This window comes from Pyrus communis, chromosome 8 (assembly GCF_041283825.1).
Source record: "Pyrus communis isolate YQ-2024b chromosome 8, ASM4128382v1, whole genome shotgun sequence".
In the NCBI taxonomy this organism is placed as follows: Eukaryota; Viridiplantae; Streptophyta; class Magnoliopsida; order Rosales; family Rosaceae; genus Pyrus; species Pyrus communis.
In genome coordinates, this window is record NC_142572.1 from 12,432,009 (window position 1) to 12,458,455 (window position 26,447).

General features: G+C 38.2%; 1 pseudogene; it reads right to left on the reverse strand.

Annotated features, from left to right (window-relative positions):
* Nucleotides 1-13,424: 13,424 nt before the first annotated feature.
* Nucleotides 13,425-15,773, reverse strand: LOC148695111 (uncharacterized; annotated as a pseudogene).
* Between the last annotated feature and the right edge of the window lie 10,674 nt (nt 15,774-26,447).

A 26,447-nucleotide genomic window follows, 5' to 3' on the forward strand; every position in this document is an offset into this window, starting at 1 on the left:
AAAATGCCATGTGACAATTGTTAGTTGAGCGAGTTAGTTACATTGGATGAAATTAGTTAGAGGGATATTAGTGTAATTGAGACATGTGTAGTGGAGGATATATAGTTGATGTAATTAGTGTCATAAGGGTATCATTATGTAATAGCTTATCTTTTCAGAAATACAATTCTCTCTCTTTTTCCATTGATGTTTGTGAAGATAAAGACCAAATAGACATTGACAGTCTGTAGTTGGATTCACATAACAGATTCGATTCTCTCATCTAACCTATTTTTGGGTTGTGAACGCAGAAGTAGTAGTCATATTGATTTGAATGGATATTCTTTATGCACGTGAGTTTAAATTATTCTTCTGCAGTTTAGATTAATTTAATTAAAATATCACTCGTATAAATCTTGTTAGAGAGTCCTCCAAGGTTTCAACATTCAGAAGGAAGGAGGGGAATCAAAGAGAACATTGGTAAAAGCTTTTGAGACAAACGTGTCGAACGCAACCATTGACATCCATTTCTTGTGGGTTGAGGAAAGCAGTTGCTGCATTCCATCTCAAGGTACATATGGACCCTTTAGTCTCATCAATCTATGCTCATCAATGCAGGGTCATTTCTGAGAATTTTAGGGCCCTAGCCTTCGAAGTGGGGTCTTAAAATTCATTGAACCCCGGCTCTTTGTACATTTAAATTTGGAGGCCAATAAATGTGAAAGTGTGCGACACACCTTCAACATTTGTTAGCTAACAAGAAGTGGTGGGATGGTGCCTATTTCTTCATGTAGGTCATCCACTTTTATAACACTCCCCTTTGGATAACCACAAGTCTTTGATTGACTGACTTCAAAATTTCTTCAATAATAACTCATAAGATGAATGGTCCGTCTAAAGGAAACAAAACTACTTTGCTCATATAGCCAATGTAGCATACTCTTAGACGCTCCCCTTGATAATATCTCCCCATGATTAGAATGAGCTTGGATTAACTAACTTGTCATCAAACCAATGTGTGTCGGTGCAATTCTTGAACTTCTAAAGCGAAACCTTTGGTAGGTAACTGCTAAGGTTGTGGACCATATTAGCATTAAACGCGTTTCTCCATACTGATGACAGGAATGTCACACCTTGCAGCAGGGATGTCACAATCATCACCATGAAAGGATAAAAGTATAACAGATTGTTTTCACTGAATCCCCATCAAGTAAAAATATTTGACTCGGCAAAATTCTTATTCTTACTAGTTTTCCTGTCCTGGTACCGTCCCTTCTAAGATAATTTATCCCAACATCATCAGAATAACAAATGCTTATGATATATGGGCATTTTACAAAATATAAATTTAACCAAAAATAGTTATAAAAAGAGACAAGCTAAACCATAAGGAATTCTTCAAGATTGAAAGAGCGTTTTGGCCATGGCGAAATCTCCCGCTACGACTTGTTCTCTGCAAATTTCAAACACAAAACATCACGAAAACCTTCAACTTTTTTACGAAAATTAAAATATTTAAAACATGGAGAAATTTTTTCTAATTGCTCGGAAGACAAGTCGGCGCACCACATGCTGTAATATAAGTACATGTATACACTAAAATATATATTCCTCACTCCACTCATAACATTTTATATACCTGCTCGTGTTACAAGTACACTTAAAAATCTTTCCAAAACATGAAATGGGATTGATTAGGCATTGGAGAATTAAAGAATTCGTTGATGTCCAAAAACCCAACCAAAATGAAATGGGGAAAGAACAGCGGGGAACAATTAATCAAGAGGAAAGAGATTACCTTTGGCAAAAAATTTGATAGGCATACGATTTATGAGGAATGCAGATAAACTCGCTTCACTGTCTTATTTACGCATCTGCTTTTTAATAAGAAAATTTTATGCCAATCTTACCTTCTAGTGAAATAACATCTAATGAAAAATTCCAAAATTGGAATAGTTTTGAAAATTTCCAATGTTGGCTAACTCGCTCGAACGCATTCTACATGGCTAACAATCTCTTATATGATTGAAATTTTGTATGATGATCTTAAATAAAATTTACGAAAATAAACAGTTCAATGATGACATTTATACATTGAAATTACATTAATCAAATCTAGGTGGAAAATGAGGTGTATGGTATGACGATAGGATAGACACAAATATTGTCATTTTTGCAAATATTGAAAAAGCGTTTCAAGTTTGAATCCTTCATTTCTAATATTTAAAACTGAAAAAAGGGTTACATTTGAATTTTGGAATGATGGATCAGTCCAATTCATAATGTTGTGGCCCGTTATAACATCCATTCTCTTCTATTAAGAAGCCCATAAGCTTCTTCCATGGAGATTTCCTCGAGCAACACAAACGTCTTCACCAGCTGCTAGTTTAACCATTTCGACATCATCAAATATTCAAATATATTTGTGAAGGTAAAGGCCAAATAGACATTGGCGGTTTACAGTTGGATTCTCTTTTCTAACCTATTTTTGGGCTGTGAACGCAAAAGTAGTAGATACATTGATTTGAGCGGATATAAAGCTTGTTATCAATGTGTTTGAATACTCTTTTCTAACCTGAGTTTGAAGCTTTTTTGTGATGTTTCGTGTTTGAAATCAATGTGTTTGAATACTCTTTTCTAACCTATAGTTGCAGTTGGATACTCTTTTCCAACCTGAGTTTGAATTCTTCTTCTACAATTTAGATTAGTTTAAGTAAAATATCGCTCATATAAAGCTTGTTATTATCTTTTCCTTCCCTAAAAACATGTTCACATTGGATTTTTTAGCGTTATTAGAGAGTCCTCCAAGACTTCAACATTCAGAAGGAAGCAGGGGGATCAAAGAGAACATTGGTAAAAGCTTTCGAGACAAACGTGTCGAGCACAACCATGGACATCCATTTCTTGTAGGCTGAGGAAAGCAGTTGCTGCATTCGATCTCAGTGTACATATGGACCCTTTAGTCTCAGCAATCCATGCTCATCAATGCAGGGCCGGCCTGAGAATTTAGGGATCCTAGCTTTCGAAGTGGGATTCTAAAATTCTTTGAACCTTGATTCTTCGTACATTTAAATTTGGAGGCCAGGAAAAGTGAAAGTAGACAACACACCTTCAACGTTTGTTGGTTGACAAGAAGTGGTGGGACGGTGTGTATTTCTTTATGTGGGCCATATACTTTTATAACACTCTTCCTTGGATGACCACAAATCTTTGATTGACTGTCTTTAAAATTTATTCAATAATAACTCATGATATGAATAGATGGTCTAAAAAAACAAAAATACTTTGCTCCTATGGCCAATGTAGCATGCTCTTAGACGCTCTCATGTTGATATCTCTTCCTGATTAGAATGAGCTTGGATTAATTAACTAACTTGTCAAGCCAATACATGTCGGTGCAATTCTTGAACTACTGAAGTTAAAACTTTGGTAGGTAACTGGTAAGGTTGTGTACCATATTAGTTATGATCGTTTCTCCAGCTTCCATTACTTGTTCTTGCAGCAGGAATGTCACAATCATCTGCATGAAAGGTTCAAATTATAACAGATTGTTTTCACTGAATCCCCATCGAGTGAAAATATCCGACTCGGCCAAATTCTTACTAGTTTTCCATCTGCTGGTACCGTCCCTTCTATGATAATTTATCCCAACACCATCAGAAAATGCTTATGATATATGGGTATTTTACAAAATATAAATTTAACCAAAAAAGTTATAAAAAAGAGAGAGAAGCTAAACCATAAGGAATTCTTCAAGATTGAAAGAGCGTTTGGCCATGGCTAAATCTCCCGCTACGAGTACTTTATGAATAATTTTACCCTTTATGTCACCATTCATTCCTCTGCAACTATCTCAATTCCTTTAAATAAAATTTTCTTCATTTTTTGTTCTCTTTAGTTTAATCATAAATAATAGTTGTTCATGTTGTGGCTTATTTTAACTAACAGGGAGAGAGGGGGTCGGGGCATATAGAGAAAATAAGAAGAGATGTGTCTGTAGGGTTGTGTAGAGGATGTGTTATTCCCCCTACGCAGTGCCTTTATTTATAGTAATAGGGGAGGGAAGAATCTTCCACCTCCAAGGAATACACGTATTAATAGGGTATAATAATCAAAATCAAATCTAATTTGGATTTACACAATCAAACTTAAATACAAAGTTTATAACACTCCCCCTTGAATGTGTAAATACTCAAGTAGATTCGGCATCATGAAGTCATCTTGTCGGCATGATTCTGGAAACCCGCTAGTCTCAAAGTAAAGTAGGAACTTGCATATGGAACTTAGTCTCACAAAAAACCCTATGGCTATGGTAAAACCCGAGTAGGGACAAAATCCATAGTATAAGGAAAAATACGTGAGAAATGCAAAATCAAATGAAACGTCTACAAGACGTCCTTAGGGATATGATCAACCCAAGGTGGGTGTCTTGTCAAAACCTCATTCGGTAGCAAAAACCCAATGGGAAAAATACTCGTAATCGTAGGAAAAGAGAGTACATTAAGATCAAACAAGTATACTTCAGGATACTCCCCCTAAGTTTGACATAATTCCAAAGAGAACTAACAATGTTACAACTCAGAAAGTTTACACATACCTATTCCTTGAACAAGCTTTTGAAACGTCTCCTTCGGTAGTGATTTGGTGAAGAGGTCGGCCAGATTGTCTTGTGAATGGATTTGCATAACTTTAATCTTCTGATGCTCTTACTGTTGATGTGAGAAGAAAAACTTCGGCGCAATGTGCTTGGTTTTGTCTTATTTGATGTAACCCTTCTTAAGTTGTTTGATGCATGCTGCGTTGTCTTCATGGATCGTTGTCAGGATGTCAACGACAGGGTAAAGATCGCTTGAGGTTCAAATATGGCCCACAACTGCTTTTAATCAAAAGCATCGTTAGACGAAGTGGTAACTAAAGTCTGTTTAGTTGAACTCCAAGAGATTGCGGTGCCTCCAACGATAAAGACATAATCTGTTTGAGAACGCGCCCTGTGTAGATCAAATAAGTATCCTGCGTTGGCATAACCAACAAGGCGAGAATCAACTCGAGATAAGGGGGTGTAGCATCACTCGAGGATCCATAGAGATAGAACAAGCCCAGATCCGTAGTACCCTTAAGGTAACGGAAAATGTCTTTAACACTTGTCCAGTGTTTGTGCGTTGGTGCATTGCTGTACCTTGCCAAAATATTAACAACGAAGGAGATGTCGGGTCTAATGCATTGAGCTAAGTACAATAAAGCGCCTATCGCACTTAGATAAGGAACTTCATGCTCTAAAATCTTTTCATCATACAGAAGGAATCTTGTTTTGCATCTAGCGATCGAACGACCATAGGAGTGCTCGAAGGCTTCACTTTATCCTCGTTAAAGCAGCACAACACCTTCTGGGTGTAGTTCGATTGATGTACTAAGATTCCATCCGAACGGTGCTCTATCTCGAGACCGAGACAATATCAAGTCTTTCTTAGATCTTTCATCTCAAATTCTGACTTCAGGTGCACGGTTGTTCTCGCAAGTTTTTTAGGAGTTCCGATGAGGTTCATGTTGTCGACATAAACTGCAATAATCATAAAATCGGAATGTGGCTTCAAGGGCATCGTTTGTTGTTCACATATCCTGACTAGTCAAATACTCACTCAGACAGTTATACCATATTCTTCCGGATTGCTTCAAACCGTAGAGTGAACTCCTCAGTCGAATTGAGAGCGTGTTCTAGGGTTTGGAAATATTTGATCCAAGTTAATGTAAGTCCTTGGGGAACTTTCCTATAAATTTCCGTATAAGATCCCCATAAAGATGCGCAGTTACTACGTCTATCAGCTGCATACTCAGTTTTTCGGAAACTACCAAATTGATAAGGTAGCGAAAAATAATCACATCCACAATAGGTGAATAAGTTTCGTCATAGTCAATTCCGAGACATTGTGAAAAGCCTTGTGCAACAAGACGAGCTTTGTAATGCACAATTTTGTTCTTCTCATTACGCTTCCAAATGAAAGCTCACTTGTAGCCAACGCGCTTCACATGTCGAGAAGTAGGAGGTACAGGTCCAAACACCTTACGTTTTGCAAGTGAATCAAGTTTAACTTAGATTGTTTGTTTCCAGTTTGACCAATTAGTTCTACGTCAACATTCATCAACGGAACCGGTTTCAATGTCATCGCTCAACATGATCCCAGTAGCTACAGCATATGCTAACGCATCGTCGATGATCATCTTATTTCTACACCAAACATCATCCAAGCTAGCATAATGGACCGAAATCTCTTGGTTCTCAGGAGGTGGATTCGTCTCTTCAATGACGCTTTAGTAATCTAGAATTTCCTTATAAATTGGATAGAATGAGTAGGCGACAGTCGGACTCATGGTAGGCTTAGGAAGAGCCTGTGCCGTGGGTTTCCTTTTTAGCAGGTGTGAATCCTTTGAACCAAGTAGTCTGCCATGCTTCTGTGTAGGGGCAAAAGATTGGCTAACTGCTAATATACATAGATTGGCCAAAATGAAGTCCCAAGCCTCCAAGAAGGAAGTCTGCCATACATTTGGTGCATCTATCTTTACAAGCACATTCGTAGCTGGATTATGTGATCTTGTCACTTGCGATAGATTGGTGAAAGCATTTGGCATGCTCTAAGCTATGCTCTGAAGATCTAATATGCGATGCACTTCAGTTTCAGACTAAGCGGTTCGAGGATCTAAATGAGACAAAGTGGGAGTCATCCACGATAAACCGCGTTGTTCTTCAGCAACGTTAACATTCTGATATACCCTTAACGACGGGAAGACTGTCTCATAAAAGGGACAATTCGCAAAACAATTGGTAAGCAGATCGCCTATCAAAGGTTCTAAGTAACAAATGATTGAAGGAAAATCATATTTGACATAGTTTCCCGTCTTTCGATAAGGCCCCATTTTTGTACATAAAGGCGGCGAAATCGGCACCTAGATCGCACAACCAAAAATGTGTAGATGCGATATGTTGGGTTCGAATCCAGTAACCAACTCAAGGATGCCATATGGTTGGGTCATAACAGGCTTCACACAGACTAACATGGCTGCGTGCAATATTGTATGGCCTTAAGCAACGATCAGGAGCTTGGTAAGTATGACCACCGATCGAGCAATCATTTGTAAGAGCTTAATGAAGGCCTCTTCCAGGCCATTCTGGGTGTGAACATAGGGTACTGGATGTTCAACTTCAACCCCAACCAATATGCAATAGTCATCAAAAGTTTTAGATGTGAATTCTCCAACATTATCCAATCGAATAGATTTGATTGGATAATTAGGGTAGTGAGCCTTGAGCTTGATAACCTAAGCCAACAATTTGGAGAATGCAGCATTTCTTGTGGACAACGAGCACACGTGTGACCAACGTGTGGAAGCGTCAACCAAAACCATAAAATATCTAAATGGTCCGCAGGAAAGGTGAATTGGTCCACAAATGTCCCCTTGAATCCTTTGTGGAAAAATAAGAGGATTCGAATGAATCTTGTCATAAGAAGGCTTAATAATAAGCTCTCCCATGGAGCAGGTTTGACATGCAATTTATTGAATCGAACCTAAACTTCGGGTTAGTGGATGCTTGTGTGATGATTTGAGGATACAGCGCATCACTGTTCACCCAGTGTGTCCCAAACGATCATGCCAAAGTGTAATTTTGTGCATGGTCCTAGAGGTAGGGCCGATCACATAGTGGCTTTCTATAGGGTGTATGGTTGTAGTATACAAACCACTTGGGATACGCTTTATCTTTTCTAGAATACGCTTCTGACCATATTTGTAGGAAGTTATGCACAAAAATTTAATTTCATTTTTAGCATAGGTTTCAGCGTGATAATTATTATCTCTAATGTCCTTCAAACTCAATAACATTCTTCTAGAACGTGGAGAATAAAATGCCTCGTTAATGGTCAGGATTGTACCATTGGACAACATTATACGTGCCTTACTATATCCTTCAATTAGGTTGGATAGGCCTGAGAATGTTGTTAGAGGTGCATTCTTAGTTATGAAGTTAATGAAATAGATGCGTTCATGCAAAACATGTGTGTGGTTGCACTATCTGCAAGATGACTAACTTTCCCACTAGTCATATACCTAAAAATAAAAATTAATTTGAATCGTTCACGTGCATAAAAGTTCTAAAAACAAATATCCATTCAAAATAATTTAAGTATTCAAGGATGGTAATTAAAAAAAAACTTAATATCAAAGAACAAATCACCAACAAATAATCCACACATAAAGGAAAATTGTGCAAACTTAAACCAAAAACAAAGGGGGGGGGGGGGTTCGACCATTATGTGGAATTCGGCCCCATTATTCTAAAATTTAATTAAAAATAGTTCATGTCTAAGATTATAATCTTCCATAGGGGTAATAACCTCTTGAAAGTCAGAAACCTCCATCTTGGTACTCTCTGGTTCATCCACTTGCATAAAGTTTAATTCAAACTGCTTACAACGAAAATGATATTTAGCTACAACTTTCTGGAGAGCACGGCAGACACGGGACCAATGGTCATTTGAACCACTATGGTAGCACATGTTCGCATCCATGGTTTTAGGTGCTTTGCCTTTATTCTTGAAGTTTGGGGCATTGGGAGTGAGGTTAGGGTGTTCCTGGGCTCGATTTCCTCCCTTACATGGGCCTTGGCTCTGTTGACCATGACAGGGTGGATTCTAGCCGCCCCTACCACGCCTATGTTGGCATTTTGGGCATTGGTTTGTGCTATAATGTGCTTCAAGCACTGCAATCATCCTAATAGGTTGAGCTTGATGCTTTTTCATCAACAACTGATTCTGTTTTTCAGGGAGAAGTAAAACAGAGATCAAATTCAAACACTTAAGTGAACTTCTGAGCTCTATATTGTTGCTACAGGACAATATTGGTAGCAGAAAAGGTCAAATAGGTATTCTCCAGGAGATCCTCTTCGGTCAAGTTTTCATTACAGAACTTGAGAAGTGATCGGATTCGACAAACTTTAGAATTATATTGATTCACATACTTAAAGTCTTGGAAGCGTAAATGCTGCCAGTCATGTCTTGCTTCAGGTAAGAAGATGTCTTTTTGGTGATCAAAACGATCAGCCAAAGCGACCCCAAGTGGTCGTGGATCTTCCACACTTTCAAAAATTACACCCATACATATGTCTTCCTCATCTCCGGAAAAAACTTCCATGACCATACCTTCCCCATCCATACTCCAACCATCTTCCCCTATACAAACAACCCCTCCAACTCTACCCTGACGTGGAACACGACCTACCAAACCTTCCAGTTTTTTGCAGGACTTTCATGTCGAGGTCTCTCTCTCGTCCCGACTTACTCCTACATCTTTTTCGAACGTGGTTCAATTCTCGTTAGGTACTTCTCATCCTCTTTCCACTTATTTATCATATAATCGTTTCTCACCTTACCATAAAGGTTACAGTCAAATTGAAGGCGTTGATTACTAAGAAAATTTTGCTCGGGTGTCTAAGTTAACCACTGTTCGCGTGCTTCTTAGTGTTGCAGCTATGCAAGGCTAGCACCTCTATCAACTGGATATGAACAATGGTTTTTTACATGGTGATCTAGGAGAGGATGTTTACATGACCTTGCCTTCTGGTTTCAGACGAAAGGGGGAGACTTGAGTATGCAAGTTAAACAAATCTCTCTATAGTTTAAAGCAAGCTTCGAGGCAATGGTTCATTAAGTTATCCAATGCTCTCAAGGCTACTGGGTTTCATCAATCATGTCCGACTATTCAGTATTCATCCAAAGCCATCACGGTAATTTCATTGCTTTACTAGTTTATGTTGATGATGTGATACTAGTAGGGAATAATCTGCATGAAATTAAAGACACCAAGCAGTTTCTTTCTCAACATTTCAAATTGAAAGACTTGGGGCAGGTCAAATATTTCTTGGGAACAGAAGTTTCATGATTAAAGCATGGAAACACTTTATGTCAATGAAAATATGCACTAGAAATATTGGATGATGCTGGGTTTCTAAGAGTTAAGCCTTCACTATTTCCTATGGATCAAAATTTGTCTCTCACACAAATGGAAGGAAAGGTGTTGAATGATCACTTGTCATATAGACGGCTTGTGGGCAGGTTAATATACTTGACCATAACAAGTCCTGACTTAGCTTATGTCATTCACGTGCTAAGTCAGTTCATGGAGAAACCACGGCAACCACATCTTGAGGCTACACACAAGGTCCTTAAGTACATTAAACAAGCACCTGGACAAGGAAATTTTCTTCCTTCCACAGGTTCATTGCAATTATTAGAATTTTGTGATGCCGATTGGGCTAGATGTAGAGATACTGGAAGGTCAATAACGGGGTACTGTGTTTTGCTTGGTCAAGCACTTATTTCCTGGAAAACTAAGAAACAAACAACTATATCTCATTCTAGTGCAGAGGTTGAATATCGTTTTATGGCCACCATATGCTGTGAAATCATATGGTTAAAGAATATTTTGAAAGATCTGAAAGTGAGTCATCCACAACCAGTCAAGTTGTTTCTTGACAATCAAGCAGCATTACACATCGCTTTAAATCCTATTTTTCATGAACGAACGAAGCACATAAAGATCGATTGTCATCTAGTACGAGAGAAGATTCAAGGAGGACTGATACGCACGGCTTACATAAGGACAAGTGATCAACTAGCTAATATATTCACCGAGCCATTGAGTTCAACACAGTTCGAAGTTTTACTTAGCAAGTTGGGTGTCATTAACATACACTCCAACTTAAGGGGGAGTGTTAAGGAAGATATCTCCATTAATTAGTCAATATTGTAAATTAATAGTGTAGATATTTACTTTCTTATTTAGTTTTTGATTAGCCTTGTTTGTAGGCAATAGTTAAGGATCCTATTGACAAAATCATTGTATAAACATGTAAACCTAGTTGATGAATGATACATCAAAATCATTATTTCATTCTATGCTAACCAATATATAGATCACACATGTTGTAAGAACCTCTTACCTGAAGGCGCCGCCATTGAGAAACACACTGAAGTACTTCCAGCACATTGAAGTAGTCTTCTACTTCCAGCACACAACATCGTTCTCTTCCAAATGAATAGGGTTTTAGCTCTCAAGAATTAGATTAGTGTGGAAGCATGGACTTCTTTTATATATACACATATTTATATCACGCTAGGATTTCACTTATACCAGTCTATTATTAGTAAGAGTGATAAGTTCTATCTCTTTAGTATATTAGTCCTATCATGACTCTTCCTCTTAGTATTTACTTGATAAGGATTTCAATAAGTTAGCTGGAAAAAATAAAAACCCACTTGAATGTCAATGATATACCTTAATGAAACAAAACTCATGATGATCATTGAGTCTACAAAAGTTTGCAACTACCCTTCTTAGTAACCTGTCATCTCGAGCAAAATGCAGAACCATAGAAAATAAGGCATGCAAGTTTTGCTTACACACTTAACTCAAAATACTATGTTATTATGAAAGTCACGATATTAGGAACCAACAAACGTAATGTCAGTTCCTCAAATCAAACTGAAATTATTCTGAATACCAAAATTTGTTTAAAGAAACATAAATAATCATTCGATTAAATTACCATGACCAATCAACAATGAATTGTAATCCAACTAATAGTAATAAAGAAAGGAAATAACTAGAGTTCAACATAGTTAATCGAGTGCCTACTCCCACTCATTAACTGAATCAAAAGTTTCTCTTACACCTATGTTAAACACATGCTTCTTGAAAACTCCCCTTGTAAGGCCTTTGTCGTTGGATTAGCAACCATAAAACCTGTGTTTACGTACTCTATATCAATAGTTCGCATCTTTACTTCATCCCTCACCTTCAAATACTTTATGTCCATTAATCTACTTGCATAAGACCTCTTATTATTCTTCGAAAAGAAAACTATAGCTTTGTTGTCATAACACAACTTAAGAGGCCTTTCAATGTCATCAATGATTATCAACCCCTTCATCATGTTTCTAAGCCAAATGGCTTGCAAAATCGCTGCATAGCACCCTAAAAACTCAGCCTCCATAGTCAAGGATGCTATACACTTTTACTTCGAATTTTTCATGATATTGCACCATTTTCCAAAAGAAAGATGTACCCATTGGTTGATTTCCTGCCATCCACGCACCCTGTCAAATCAGAATATGAGAATGCCACTAGTTCAAGCTTGTCAACGTGACTATAAGTTAACATGAAATCCCTAGTTCTCATGAGATACCTCAACACCTTTTTAGCCGCAACCCAGTGAGATGTTCCAAGATTTGATTGAAACCTTCCCAATACACTTACTACAAAAGCTAAGTCCGATCTCATGCATACTTGGGTTTGTCTTTCATGCCTTCTTTCTTTGATTCTTTTTTAGGACATTGCTCGCTGCTCATTTTATCTCCCTTTCCAATGGGCAATTCCCGACTTAAACATTTTTCCATATTGAACCTTTTGGTGACCCTATCGATGTATTTTCTTTATGAAAGGCCAAGTGATTTCTTGGCATGATCTCTGATAATCTCTATCTCCAAAACAAATTGAGCCCCCCCCCCCCCCCCCCCCAACCCCAAATCTTTCATATGAAAGCTTTGAGTCAACATACTCTTGGTTGATTGTAGTAGAGACATGTCGGAGCTAGCCAATAAAATATCATCCACATACAATATTAAGAATATAATTTTGGTGCCACTAACTTTGAGATAAACACATTCATCCATTTTGTTTTCTTGGAAGCCAGAAGCCGTCATCACTTGATCGAATTTCTTGTTCCACAGCTTCGAAACCTTTTCAAGCCATAAATTGACTTATTCCATGTACAAACCATTGATTCTTTCCTCCTTTCAACAAATCCTAGTGGCTGATGCATATAAATATCTTCCTCAAATTCTCCATTAAGAAATGATGTTTTGATGTCCATTTAGTGTAGTTCAAAATCAAAATGAGTCATGAGGGCTAGAATTATTCTCATGGAATCTTTAGTTGAGACTAGGGAGAATGTCTCATTGTATTCAATTCTTTCCCTTTGTGTAAAACCTTTCGCCGCTAAACTTTCCTTATGTTTGTCTATGTTGCCATGTGAATCTCTCTTTGTCTTGAAAACCCATTTACAACCAATAGTTTTAGAGATCCCTGTCAGTTTTGGAACTAGGTTCTAGACCTTATTTTTCTCCATAGACTCCAAGTCTTCATGCATAGCTTGGCTCCACAACTTTGATCGTGAACTAGTAATGGCCTGGTTGTATGATATGAGGTCATTATCATCACCTACATTTTGTTCTGCCTCATTAAAGTACACAAAATCTGGCAATATAGCTGTCTTTCAAAGTCTCTGCAACTTTCTTATATTCATATTAACTGGCACTTCAACTGTAGGATTCAAGGATTCTCCCACAATTGGTTATGCTAGAACGCCCATTTCAGTTTCTTGTGCAGTGTCGTGGGGATCATGTGCACCATTTGAGATCTCTAGGCAATATGGGTGAATTGTCACGAGTAAATAGTGGCAAAATCTCAACAGTTGTGAACATGGGAGTTTCTTGATGGCCAAGTAACTCATCATCAAGATGTGTTTCTTCGAATTCTGGAGAGACAGTTGCAATTGAACATAAGTCCGTTTCTTTGAAATCTTCAAGGAACTTGGCATTATGTGTTTCCATAATATGAGAATGGCAGCTATGGCAATAGAACTTAAACCCTTTAGTCTTTTCAGAATATCCAATAAACCTACAACTTGTGGTTCTCGAATCAAGCTTCTTTTCACTTGTATTATAAAATGTGGCTTCGACTTTACAACCCCATACATGGCAATGATTAAAACTTTGTTTTCTCCTAGTCCAAGATTTAAATGGTAACACATTGACTGACTTACTTCGTACTCGATTCAAGAAAAATTGGAATCTTTGAGTGTGCAAACATGGACCTAATCATGTCCTTTAGAGTTCGATTTCTTCGCTCAGCAACTCCATTTTGATGAGGAGTCCCCGGAGTAGAGTATGTGTGATGATGCCATTTTGTTCAAGATAAGTTGCGAAGGGTCCTTTGTGTTGTCTAACTTCAGTGTACCTGCCAAAATACTTACCACCTCTATCGGATCTCACAATTTTTATTTGTATTTCAAGTTGTTTTTCGACTTCCAAATGAAATAATTTAAAACAATCCAAGGCTTCAGACTTTTCAGGAAAAAAAAAAAAAAAAAAAAAAAAACCACATGTAAACTGTGAGAAATCATCAATAACTGTTCTAAAATATGATTTTCCACATGTAGTTTTATTTGGAAAAGATCCACACATGTTAGTGTGAACAATTTCTAATAGAGATTGGCTATGGTTTGATCCTATATCTTCCTAGTGTTGGTGAGCCTTCCTTTAAAACGATCAATGCACTCTTTAAAATCACTAAAATCAAGTTGTGGCAATAAGTTTTGTTTCGTAAGGATGATGATCATTTCTTTAGTGATGTGCCCCAACCTCTTGTGCGGCATTGAAGATTTTGCATTAGTGAGCACTCGTTTTGAACAACACTTTGAACGTTAAAACTTTCAATTTCATAAGTACAATCCATTTGCCACATATCAACTTTAAGGTAGGCATTGCCAAGTAATTTATTCATATCATTTTAATGGATAACCTTTACAGTTTGATTGTCACCAACAAATGTAAAGCTTGACTTAACTAGCTTAGATGCATAAATTAAATTCCTTCTTATGGAAGATACATAAAGAACTGGACTTAATTCTAAAACAAAACTAGATGACAAGACTAGCTTAACACTCCCTATGGATTCAATGGCAACCTTGCTTCCATTTCCCACGTAAACATTGTAAACTTCATTATTTATCTTCCTTGTTTTTGAGAAGCCCGGCAAAAAATTGGTTATGTGAAAAGAAGAGCCAATATCAAACCACCAAATTTGAGGAGGAATATAAACTAAATTTGACTCAACACATACAAAAACATTTATTTCATTACCTTTCTTAACAAGCCAATTTTTGAAGCCAGTGCAATTCTTTCTTAAGTGACCCATTTCTTTGCAAAAGTAACATTCTTTTTCTTTTTCAATCTCAGCATTAACAAGTTTGGGTTTGTGAGGTCCCTTAGAGGTGTTAGCATTTTTAAACGAAGAAGAAATTTCTTTCTTCTTCTTCTTACCAGCAGCCATTGTTGAACCAAAAGCAGGATCCTTTTTGCGTTTTTCGCTTGCACAAATTTCACATCCACAATCTTATCATCTTGAGCCGACCCTCTTCTTGAGCACACATTGAAATTAGCTCATCGATGCCCCATTTCTCATTTTGAGTATTATACGAGACCTTGAGCTGCCCATATTTTGTAGGTAAAGAGTTCAATGCCAAATGAAAGAAAAATTGGTCAGTCATAGGTACCTCAAGATCCTGCAGTTTCAAGATATGCTCCCTGACACTTCCCACACCATCATACTTCATTGTAGTGATTTGTGTGAGAAAAGTCCCAGTTTCTACTTTTTCTAACTCTGTAAACTTCTCCCCAACTGCAGCCTAGAATTCTTTTGCATTGTCTTGTTTTGGAATGCCCCCTTTAGTTGATTAAGGCAGTGCCTTCCTCATATTCATCAATGACATTCGATTTGCTCTCTCCCATTTTTACAAACTTCACCTTATGGTCCACCGTTCTCTCGCCAGTGATGGCTGCACGCTTTTCTTCCCTCAATGCCAAGTCGAGATCCATAAGGCCAAGTACAATCTCAACGTCTTCCTTCCATTTCTTGAAGTTAGAACCAGTCAAGGTCTCAATGTTTGTAAAATTGAGAGAGGTCATGTGAGGTGCTGAAAAAACAAAACATAAAGATTTATAACAGTCAGCCATTAAACCTCAACAAACAAAGGAAAAATCATCTCAATATTTTTCCCAGAACATAATCATATAACCACAGTATCCTTCTGTGCAGATAAGGAACCCTAGCCACTGTTGGTATTTGACAGTTTACTAACTCAATACCAAAATATGTGGGTGATAAGTTTACAAACTCTATCACACCTCTTTCGCTTTGCACTCTCAAATAAAATTGGACAAAGAAAGAAATAGAGAAAGGAGGGAAGCAACAAGCTTTGGCAAAACACTTGGACTTTGATATATGAAAAAGGTTTACAAACTGTTGGAATAAGAAAGCTTACAAGCTTCTTCACAATTGGAAGTGGGATTCGGATGGGATGATTTACAATGCTTGAGAACTTGGGTATTTATAGCAAACCAAATGATTAAACTAAGATTATTTATTACCACACAAAACACATTAATTGCACCTAATAATTTTTATTCAACCATACCTAACATTGCCTAACTTTCCATGCCTAACTTTGACATTGATTTTCAACAACAGCTAGCAGCAACCTGTTTTGATTTGAATTTCCAACACACCTCCTCAAATCAAAACGCCTTCATTCCTAGCATTTCACGCAGTAGCCGGAATGTTTCAATTGGCAATGGCTTTGTGAAGATGTCTGCCACTTGTTCCTTGGTGTGACAGTAGACAAGTTCAATTGTCTTTTGCTTCACATGGTCTCTTAGAAAATGGAACCTGGTATCAATGTGCTTGCTCCTTCCATGTTGAACAGGATTCTTTGCAAGTTTGATTGCAGACACGTTATCTACGTGAATCACAGTCGATTCCACTTGTGGATGACACACTGACTTCAACAGATTTCTTAACCAAATTGCCTCACACACGGTTGAGGCTACAGCAACATACTCGGCTTCACATGATGACAAAGCAACAATTGATTGCTTCTTTGAAGTCCATGAGAAAGCTGTTGATCCTAGAAAAAACACATAGCCAGTTGTGCTTTTCCTTTCATCTTGGTCACCTCCCCAATCACTATCTGAATAACCAAATAATTTTGCATCTTCACCAAAATTATAAAATAGACCATAGTTTAGAGTACCTCTTATGTACCTCAAAATTCTCTTGGCGGCCAGCCAATGAGACTCCCTTGGTGTTTCCATGTATCGACTCACGAGTCCAACACCATAAACTATATCAGGTCTTGTGATTGTAAGGTACTTTAGGCTTCCAACGAGGCTTTTGTATACTGTTGAGTTTACAAACTCACCCTCTCCTCCTTTGGACAGCTTCAATCCAGTTGCGACTGGGGTATTGACAGTGTTGCACTTGTCCATATTGAACTTCTTCAATATGTCTCTCATGTACCTTTGTTGAGAGATGTAGATACCATCACTTTCTTGCTTCACTTCTATGCCAAGAAAGTATGACATTAATCCATTGTCAGCCATCTCGAATTCACTGAACATGGATTGCTTGAACTCATGGAACATTGCCTCATTGTTTCCTGTAAACAATAAATCATCTACATAGAGACAAATAATTAAGAACTCCCATTTTTCACCATTCTTCATGTAAACTGAATGCTCGTATGGACATTTCTGAAATCCATTTTGGTGAAGGTAGTTGTCGATCCTTGAGTTCCAAGCTCGTGGTGCTTGCTTGAGGCCGTACAAAGCCTTCTTCAAACGATACACCTTATCTTCTTCTCCTTGTACTTGGAAGCCTTCCGGTTGTTCCACGTACACTTCTTCCTCAAGTACTCCATTAAGGAAGGCTGACTTGACATCTAGTTGATAAATTTTCCATTTATGATGTGCGGCAAGAGAGATTAGCAATCTTACCGTGTCAAGTCTCGCAACTGGAGCATAGACTTCATCATAGTCCACTCCATACTTCTGTTTGTAGCCCTTTGCTACAAGCCTTGATTTGTATCGATCCACACTCCCATCTGCAGTGCGTTTGATCTTGTAAACCCACTTGACACCAATAGCCTTCTGATTTGGTGGGAGCTTTGTCAGCTCCCAAGTGTCATTCTTCTCGATGGCATGGATCTCTTCTTCCATGGCTTTCTTCCAACAATCTTCTTCCACAGCTTCATTGAATGAGAAAGGCTCGTGGTCTGCATACAAGCAGAAAATGTTGGTTTCTTCTTCTTCTTCTTGTCCATAAATCTCTGTGAGACTCCTTAACCTCACTGGAGTTGAGGAGCTGCTTTCCTTACTAGATGTAGGACCACTCCTTGCAATTCTGTGCACTGGAGTTGTTGTGATTATTTGAGCAGGCTGTTGCTCAATCGGTGGTACAACTTCTGGTTCTTCAAAATCAGTGGAGACGATCTTCTCTTTACTGACTTCTTTGTTGTTCCACGTCCATGTCTCTTCCTCACTGAAGATGACATCTCTACTAACCACTAGTTTGCCAGTTAGTGGGTTGTAGAGCTTGTATGCCTTGGACTCTTCACTATAGCCCACAAACACACACTTCTCACCTCTATCATCAAGTTTCCTCCTCTTGGCTTCTGGAACTTGAGCATATGCAACACACCCAAAAATTCTTAGGTGTGTAACATTCGGCTTGTATCCACTCCAAGCCTCTTGTGGTGTCATCCTCTTGACACTCTTTGTCGGACATCGATTCAACAAATAAATCGAACAAGCTACAGCTTCTGCCCATAACTCTTTTGGCAAATTCTTCTCCTTAAGCATGGACCTTGTCATGTCAAGGATGGTTCGATTCTTTCTTTCGGCTATCCCATTTTGCTGTGGGGTATAGGCAGCAGTAAGTTGATGCCTAATTCCTTGCTCCTTGCAGTATGCTTGGAAAGCATTGGAGGTGTACTCTCCACCTCTATCTGATCTCACAGCCACAAGCTTGTGGTTACTTTCTGCCTCTGTGAGTGCCTTGAACTCCTTGAAAATTTTTAGGGCAGCTGACTTCTCCTTGAGAAAATAGACCCAAGTCTTTCTACTGAAATCATCAATGAAGGTAATAAAATACCTATTACCTCCATAAGACATGGGATCCAATGGACCACATATATCTGTGTGCACCAACTGCAGTGGTGCCTTTGCTCTCCATGTATCACCAACAGGGAACGATAGTCGTGCTTGCTTGCCAAGCACACAACCTTCACATACTTGGCGTGTGGCTTCAATCTGGGGTAGACCACGAACCATTCCTCCACTTGACAGCAACTTTAGGCCATTGAAATTAAGATGGCCAAATCGAAGATGCCATTTCCATGACTCATCTTCCATTACACCGATGTTGCAGCTTACAATCTTTGTGTTCAAATTCAACGGAAACATCCGGTTCTTTGACATTCGAACACGTGCAATAAGCTTTCTCCTTGTATTCCTGAGAGTGAGAAGCATGTTCTCCATATGTATAATGTACCCTTTCTGGAGCAGTTGACCAATGCTCAGAATGTTGCTCTTCATACCTGGTATGTAGTAGGTATCGGAGATGTATTCTTCTCTTCCATCCTTCTGGATGATCTTGATCTTCCCTTTGCCTTCAACTGGCAACTTTGAGGAGTCACCAAGACTTACAGATCCATAGGCCCCTTCTTTGAGTTCGGCAAAAAACTCCTTCTTTCCACACATGTGATTGCTTGCACCAGAGTCCAAATACCAAACATCTTGTTGGCTACTGGAATCATGGTGTGCTAGTAAGACTGTAAGTTCTTCATCAGTATTTCCACTTGATTCTGCCATGTTGACATGCTCACCATTTTTATGTGAACATTCATTGGCATAATGTCCATATTGCTTACAGTTGTGACACTGGATATGCGCCTTTCCTCGAGTAGATCTCCACTCCTGAGACTGACCTTGATTTTGTGCATAGCCTCGACCTCTTCCTCGGGCTCGTCCTCGGCTACGGTTGGATGAGCTCCCACGACGTGAGTTCCACTGCCCACGACCTTTATTTGGTTTGTCAATATTCAACTTTGACTCCAAAGCTTGCTCTAGCGTTGTGGGGCTTGCATTCTTCTGAATGCGTTGCTCGTGAACTAGGAGGGATCCTAGTAGCTCTTCTGCGCTCATCACCTCCAAATCCTTGGATTCCTCAATGGCAGTCACCACATGCTCAAACTTAGATGTGAGTGACCGGAGTATCTTCTCCACAACTCGTACTTCATCGAGTCTCTCGCCATTTCTCCTCATCTGATTTACTATCACAATGAGCCTTGAGTGATAGTCGGAGATGCTCTCCCCTTCATTCATATGAGCAGTTTCAAAATCTGCTCGAAGTGATTGTAACCTCACTTTCTTGACTCGATCTACTCCTTTGTAGATTGTACTGAGTGTATCCCATACTTGCTTGCTCGTTGTTGCTTCTGCAACCTTCTCGAACGTTGAATCTTCCAAACCCTGGTATAGAAGATACAGCGCCTTTTGGTCCTTCTTTCGTAAGTCCTTGAGAGTGTTCCTTTGATCCGCAGTATATACGGCTTCTTGCTCGGCAGTGGGTACAACATACCCACTACTGACAACTTCCCATAACTCCTGTGATCCAAACAATGCTTTGAATTGGATGCACCATCTTTCATAATTTTCTTTCTTCAATGTGGGAACTTGGAGTTGCACTAAGTTGGACGCCATAACTGCTGCACCTGCCAGAATGGTATTCTGGCTCTGATACCAATTGTTGGTATTTGACAGTTTACTAACTCAATACCAAAATATGTGGGTGATAAGTTTACAAACTCTATCACACCTCTTTCGCTTTGCACTCTCAAATAAAATTGGACAAAGAAAGAAATAGAGAAAGGAGGGAAGCAACAAGCTTTGGCAAAACACTTGGACTTTGATATATGAAAAAGGTTTACAAACTGTTGGAATAAGAAAGCTTACAAGCTTCTTCACAATTGGAAGTGGGATTCGGATGGGATGATTTACAATGCTTGAGAACTTGGGTATTTATAGCAAACCAAATGATTAAACTAAGATTATTTATTACCACACAAAACACATTAATTGCACCTAATAATTTTTATTCAACCATACCTAACATTGCCTAACTTTCCATGCCTAACTTTGACATTGATTTTCAACAACAGCTAGCAGCAACCTGTTTTGATTTGAATTTCCAACAGCCACATGGGTTGGCTCAGATACCACATGTAAGGCTAATCTACAAATAACTAGCCAACGATAAAACCATCGTGGCACTAGGATTACCAACATCAACAAACAGATCAGTAACAACCAATATATAAATCACACATGCTGTAAGAACCTCTGACCAGAAGGCGTTGCTATTGAGAAGCCAACAGAAGTAGTCTTCTACTTCCAGCACACAACAGCGTTCTCTTCCAAATGAATAGGGTTTTAGCTCTCGAGTATCAGATTAGTGTGGAAGAAGGGGCTTCTATATATACACATATGTATATCACACTACGATTTCACTCATACCAGCCTATTATCAATAAGAGTGATAAGTCCTATCTCTTTAGTATATTAGTCCCATCATGACTCTTCCTCTCAGTATATACTTGATAAGGATTTCAATAAGTTAGCTGTACATAATAAAACTCCACGACTTATATTTTATTAAGGCTCTCAGATTCCTTGTGTTCCATATAACTCGCATAACAAGTTGTACATAACCCAAGTAATCCAGTTGTCATTTCATTGCCATCCAAAGTAAGTTTTACATTTATAACTTAAACATCTCTAATATTTTGTTGTTGAACTTGTGCTTGTGTTCCTAAGAGAGAAGTCACTATATGAATCTGTATCTTTAAAGCCCAAGAGCAAGGCATATTTTTTATCGGTTGTTTGCAAGCTTATGACTTAACCATTTATTTGGCTTTGCTTGAAAACAATATTGGTAGTATAAGAGCCGATAATAATGAATTATTATTTCAGCCACTAGAAATGCATTATGTTTTCTTAACGTAGATGCCTTGATTAATTCATTGTTATTTTGCTTAATTTGGTGCTTTGTCTTATATATAAAATTGTGTTGTTCTTATACGTGCACTCATGTGACACAAATCTCGTGGTGTTATGTTTGATGGTTCATGTTTATATTGCTATTTTAATATGTCACTCAGTATGAGTATATCTTTTAATAGACTGTTAACTAAGTGTTACTTGGTAGTACTAATTTAATATGTCACTTAGTATGAGTATATCCATATTATATGTTGCTTGATGGTTACACTACTACGTTTAACATTTAGCTCAATGAACACAAATTGGTCGTGCCAAGCGTATTTTCGTCGCCCAAACGTATGCGCGACGAAAACTTCGTCACACATAATCTGTCGCGCAAAGATCATGAAGAAAGACTTTGCGCGACGAATAAAGACATTGGTCACAGAGAAGAAGGCGTGACGGTTTCGCCTTCATCGCATAAAATTTTTAGGAACGAATGTATTCATCACAAAAAATGCCAGGATACATACATGGGACGGCTAATCTTCGTCTCTAAAAACTTTGTGCAACGACATGTTATTCTTGTGCGACGAAAACGGATTAGTCGTAAAAAGTTATGCGAGACGAAGGTATTCGTAGCGCAAAAAGAAAAAAAAAATTCATTTATTTTTTTGTTCTAGTTTTAATTTTGCAATAAAATAATAATATTAAATTGCAATTTTTTTAAAATTTTTTTTGTTTTGTTTTGGTTTTATTTTTGTAATAAAATAATAAAATAAAATTGCAATTAAAAAATGTAATGAAGAGAAGAATAATTTATTTAAAATAAAAATAAAATGTATGTGCAAGGAAAAAGTTAAAAAAGTACGGGAGTAAAAAAACTAAGAAAAGAAGGTGGAATAATCTATGGGGTTGTCATTTGCAAGCAGCTGGAAAGCTTGGGGTAAGAAGGTCTTGGGGTTGAGGACTGGCTCAGAGGTCGAAGGGGCGGAGTTTGGAGCATGCTCAAGTTGGAGGGGCTCGGACGTTGACGGGGGAGACTAATGCCGGACTGACTGAGGGCATGTACGATTAGTGACATCTGGCTCTTATACGAGGCGAGCTCCATCCTAAGGCCGGCCACCTTCACTATTAAAGCTATGACATCCCCTTTCGATTACGAGGATGAAGAGGCTCTAGGTTCCCGCCGTTAGGCATTCCCCGTCCCCCTACAATACGTCCCCATCCTCCTCTCGAGAGTCTGTCAAGGTGTCTGTAAAGATCCGAAACGCCGCATCCTTAGGGGGATCCACGGACTTTGGAGGAAGTTGGGAGGCAAACTCCTGAAGAACCGACTGCCTCTTCTCCATCATTGTCACCTATGTAATATAATGATAGGAGCATTTTTAGGCGACTTAACTAGCTTATTCTTGTGCATTTGTGCTATTATTTCTTAGTTAATGTCGTATTACAACTCAATTTCGTGTGTTTGTAGGTCCTATGGGTCAAAGTATCAAGAAAGTGCATTTTGGTGCATTTTGGAGCTATTTTGGACATTATGGGGATAGCTTGCATATGGGCTAACATGGATGGACGAATTTGAACTTCAAGAGGCTAGATATGTGATAAGAAGAGGAAGGAACTAAGCTAAGGACAAAGTGGATAAGGAAGGAGCTCAAAAGCGGAAACCTTATCCAAAACATTATCCAACCTTATCCAACATTATCCAATTATCCAAAACATTATCCAAACCTTATCTCATCTTATCTTATCCAAACCTTATCATGTCTTAATCCTAATTGCATGGGGACCTAAATGGATAATTCTAGAACCTATTTCTAGAAGAATCCTATTCTAGAAGGCCCAAAATCTGCCACAAAACCTATTTTCTCTAGAAGCCCTAGAAAAGTGGCGCCCCAAACCTTTCTAGAAGGCTTTGCCTTGCCTTGCAAGCCAAGCAAACCTCTCCCCTAAATCAGCCACACCTTCCTAGGCCCAATGCCTTTGGGATTCTGATTTCCTAGGCCTAATCCTTGTGGATTTGGGTATACAAATCCTTTTATAAAACTATGTGGGCCAAAAACCTCTTCCTAGGTGGATTTGACAACCCATGGCTGAATTCTAGGGCCCTAATCCACCAAATCTGCTAAGTAAACCCTAATCTAATAAACCCTAGGACTATATAAACATATTTTCAGCCACAAATTCGTACCACCCCCTTATGCTATTCAGAAACCCTTGTGCCGCACCTCCATTCTCCATTCTAAGCCTCCTTAGACCTCCCTACACATCCATACATCTCTGCCGCACCCTTCCCCACCATAATCAACCATCCTCCATCCCTCCAAACAAGAAAACACCACCCAAAACCACCAATTCCATCACCCAAACTTTGTGCCGCAGCAAGGAGGAGGAAGAGGAGCCAATCTGTGCATCGAATTCATCTTGGATTGCTGAACGTATAGGTGTATTCTTTCTTATGATTTCAATGTTTAAATTCAATACTTTTTGTTGTGCAAGCATGAGGAACTAATCCCCCCTTTGGCTAGGGGGGAAATTCGAAACCATGGTTATATTTGCATGATGATTTGATTACTTTCAGTTGTGATTTCATGAATGATGAATTCAATTTACTTATCTATTTTAATTAAAACTAGTTTATGTATATGAATTGAGAGTGCACGCTTGATTTGCATGCATAAACATGATGCTAGGATATGAGGGAACTTCACCTAATCGTTGGGAACTCATATCCATGAGTAGTTAAGATTGTTGGTCGCAATTATGTTAAGTAAATTCTTGGCATAAGTATCATGCGCTTTCATAGTTACGAATGCCTCATCAACACCTATGATTTCCATAGAACCTAATGATCTTTGATTGTCTTTCTATTATGCGCTTTCATATAGAAAACTTTTAAGGAATAATTTGATTGCAATGCGCTAATTCCATTCAATTCAATGACCTAAGGGAAATCTGAGAGTCAATTTAAGCGTACCTAATTAACTTGGGGTGTTGAGGTTCATAAATTCATCGAATAAGCAACTGGAGATTATTTTGTATGCAAGTATGCCATGTGTGGAGAAAAACCTCCGAGCCATCTCACCATCCACTTAATTTTATCAAATTCGCCTAAATCTACCTATTTTACATATTCGTTTTGTTTGTTTGATTTTCGTCAAAAACCAAATCCCCAATTGTCTTAGAGTGTCTAATTGGTCCAAATATGTTTTAGATTGTGTTTTTAAGAGTTTTGAGTCAAGTTAGAATCAATTTTCGTCCAAATTTGTGTTTAGGCTCAAAACTGCCCAGATTGTGTTTTTAAGGCTGTTTTGAGTGTTTTTAGCCTATTTTGAGTTTTGTGAACGTGTTTGAGTCTTTTTAAGTGAGTTTAAGTGTTTTAAAGGTTAGTTTTATTTATTTGAGTCAGTTTAGAGTGTTTAGCAAGCCCTCCTAATCCCCGGTGTAAGAACGATCCCTACTTATTTATATGCTACAATTGTCAAAAGAGGGTTAATTTGTGTGTTAAGTTAATTTTCGCATCATATAACATGAAATATTAATAATAACATTGAAATAATAACCATGATACTTGAATGCGTAAGATAGTAATCACAACTAAAGAATACTTAATTACATGAAGGGACTCGGCCAACTAATCCCCGGATCAAACATAAACATCTGCAAAGACATCAATCTCCGGGAATTTTGAACCCCCTGAATAGAACAAGATAAGAAAAATGTTAGTACAAAAAAAAAAATATTAATATTACTGACATATTAAAAATGGAATATGAAAAGCTTTATTATTACCTATCCCTGCGCCTTCATCCTATATGAGAAGGGCATCGAACCTGAATGGTGGAGAAGAGTCTTCTTCTCCCTGTTGATCTTGTTGGCTTTCGCCTTTTTCTGTTATACACAAAATGAATGTATTCGTTGTAATTTAAATGAAATATAAAAAAATCAATAAATATTAGTAAGAAACGTATAATACTTTTAGACTTAATAAAAAAAAGGTACCACATAGCCGGGTTCCTGAAAATGACTGCACAACCACACCCAATTTTCTTCTTGGTCCTCGAACTCCTTCGGGCAACCCTCCTCATGAGCAACATGCCGATCATCAAAAATATTGGTGCGGATCGCTCTTCCACTGCTTGTACCGTTTAGCGAAGAGCCTGTTGACGTACGCCAACATATCGTTGTTGATGTCATTGAATTTTTAGTTCATCTGCAATGTAACAAATTAATTACATACATTATTTAATATAAATATATAAACTTTAAAGGAAAAGCAATAAAAAGTCAGGATACATACTGACAAACAATCGCGCACCTTTGTCCTTACCTCGTTTGGCATCGCCTTCCAAGATTTCCATCACATAGGGTAATAGGTGACGTGACCAATGTTGTCGGTCAATGCGCTATGTTGCTCCGCCGTTGGTGCAGCCCAATGTTGGTCATCGTATCCGATAGTGATACGTTCATTGGTCACCTGGGTGACCTTTGCTGTCTTCAATTGACGACAAGGTCCTCGGGTATTTTTCTTTGCTGAAAAAAATTAAAAAAAAAAAAAAAGTCAAACAAACACTACAAATTATACCAAAATTTCGGCAGAACCTCCCCTAAAGTTATAACATTTCTTAAACCTTGAGCATTGTAATGAATAATACTTGATATCCAACAACAATCACAATAGTTGAATAAGCCAAATTTGGACCAAACGCACAATCGCAGTATGTAACGATTTTGATTGAACTTAATACATGAGTAACTAAT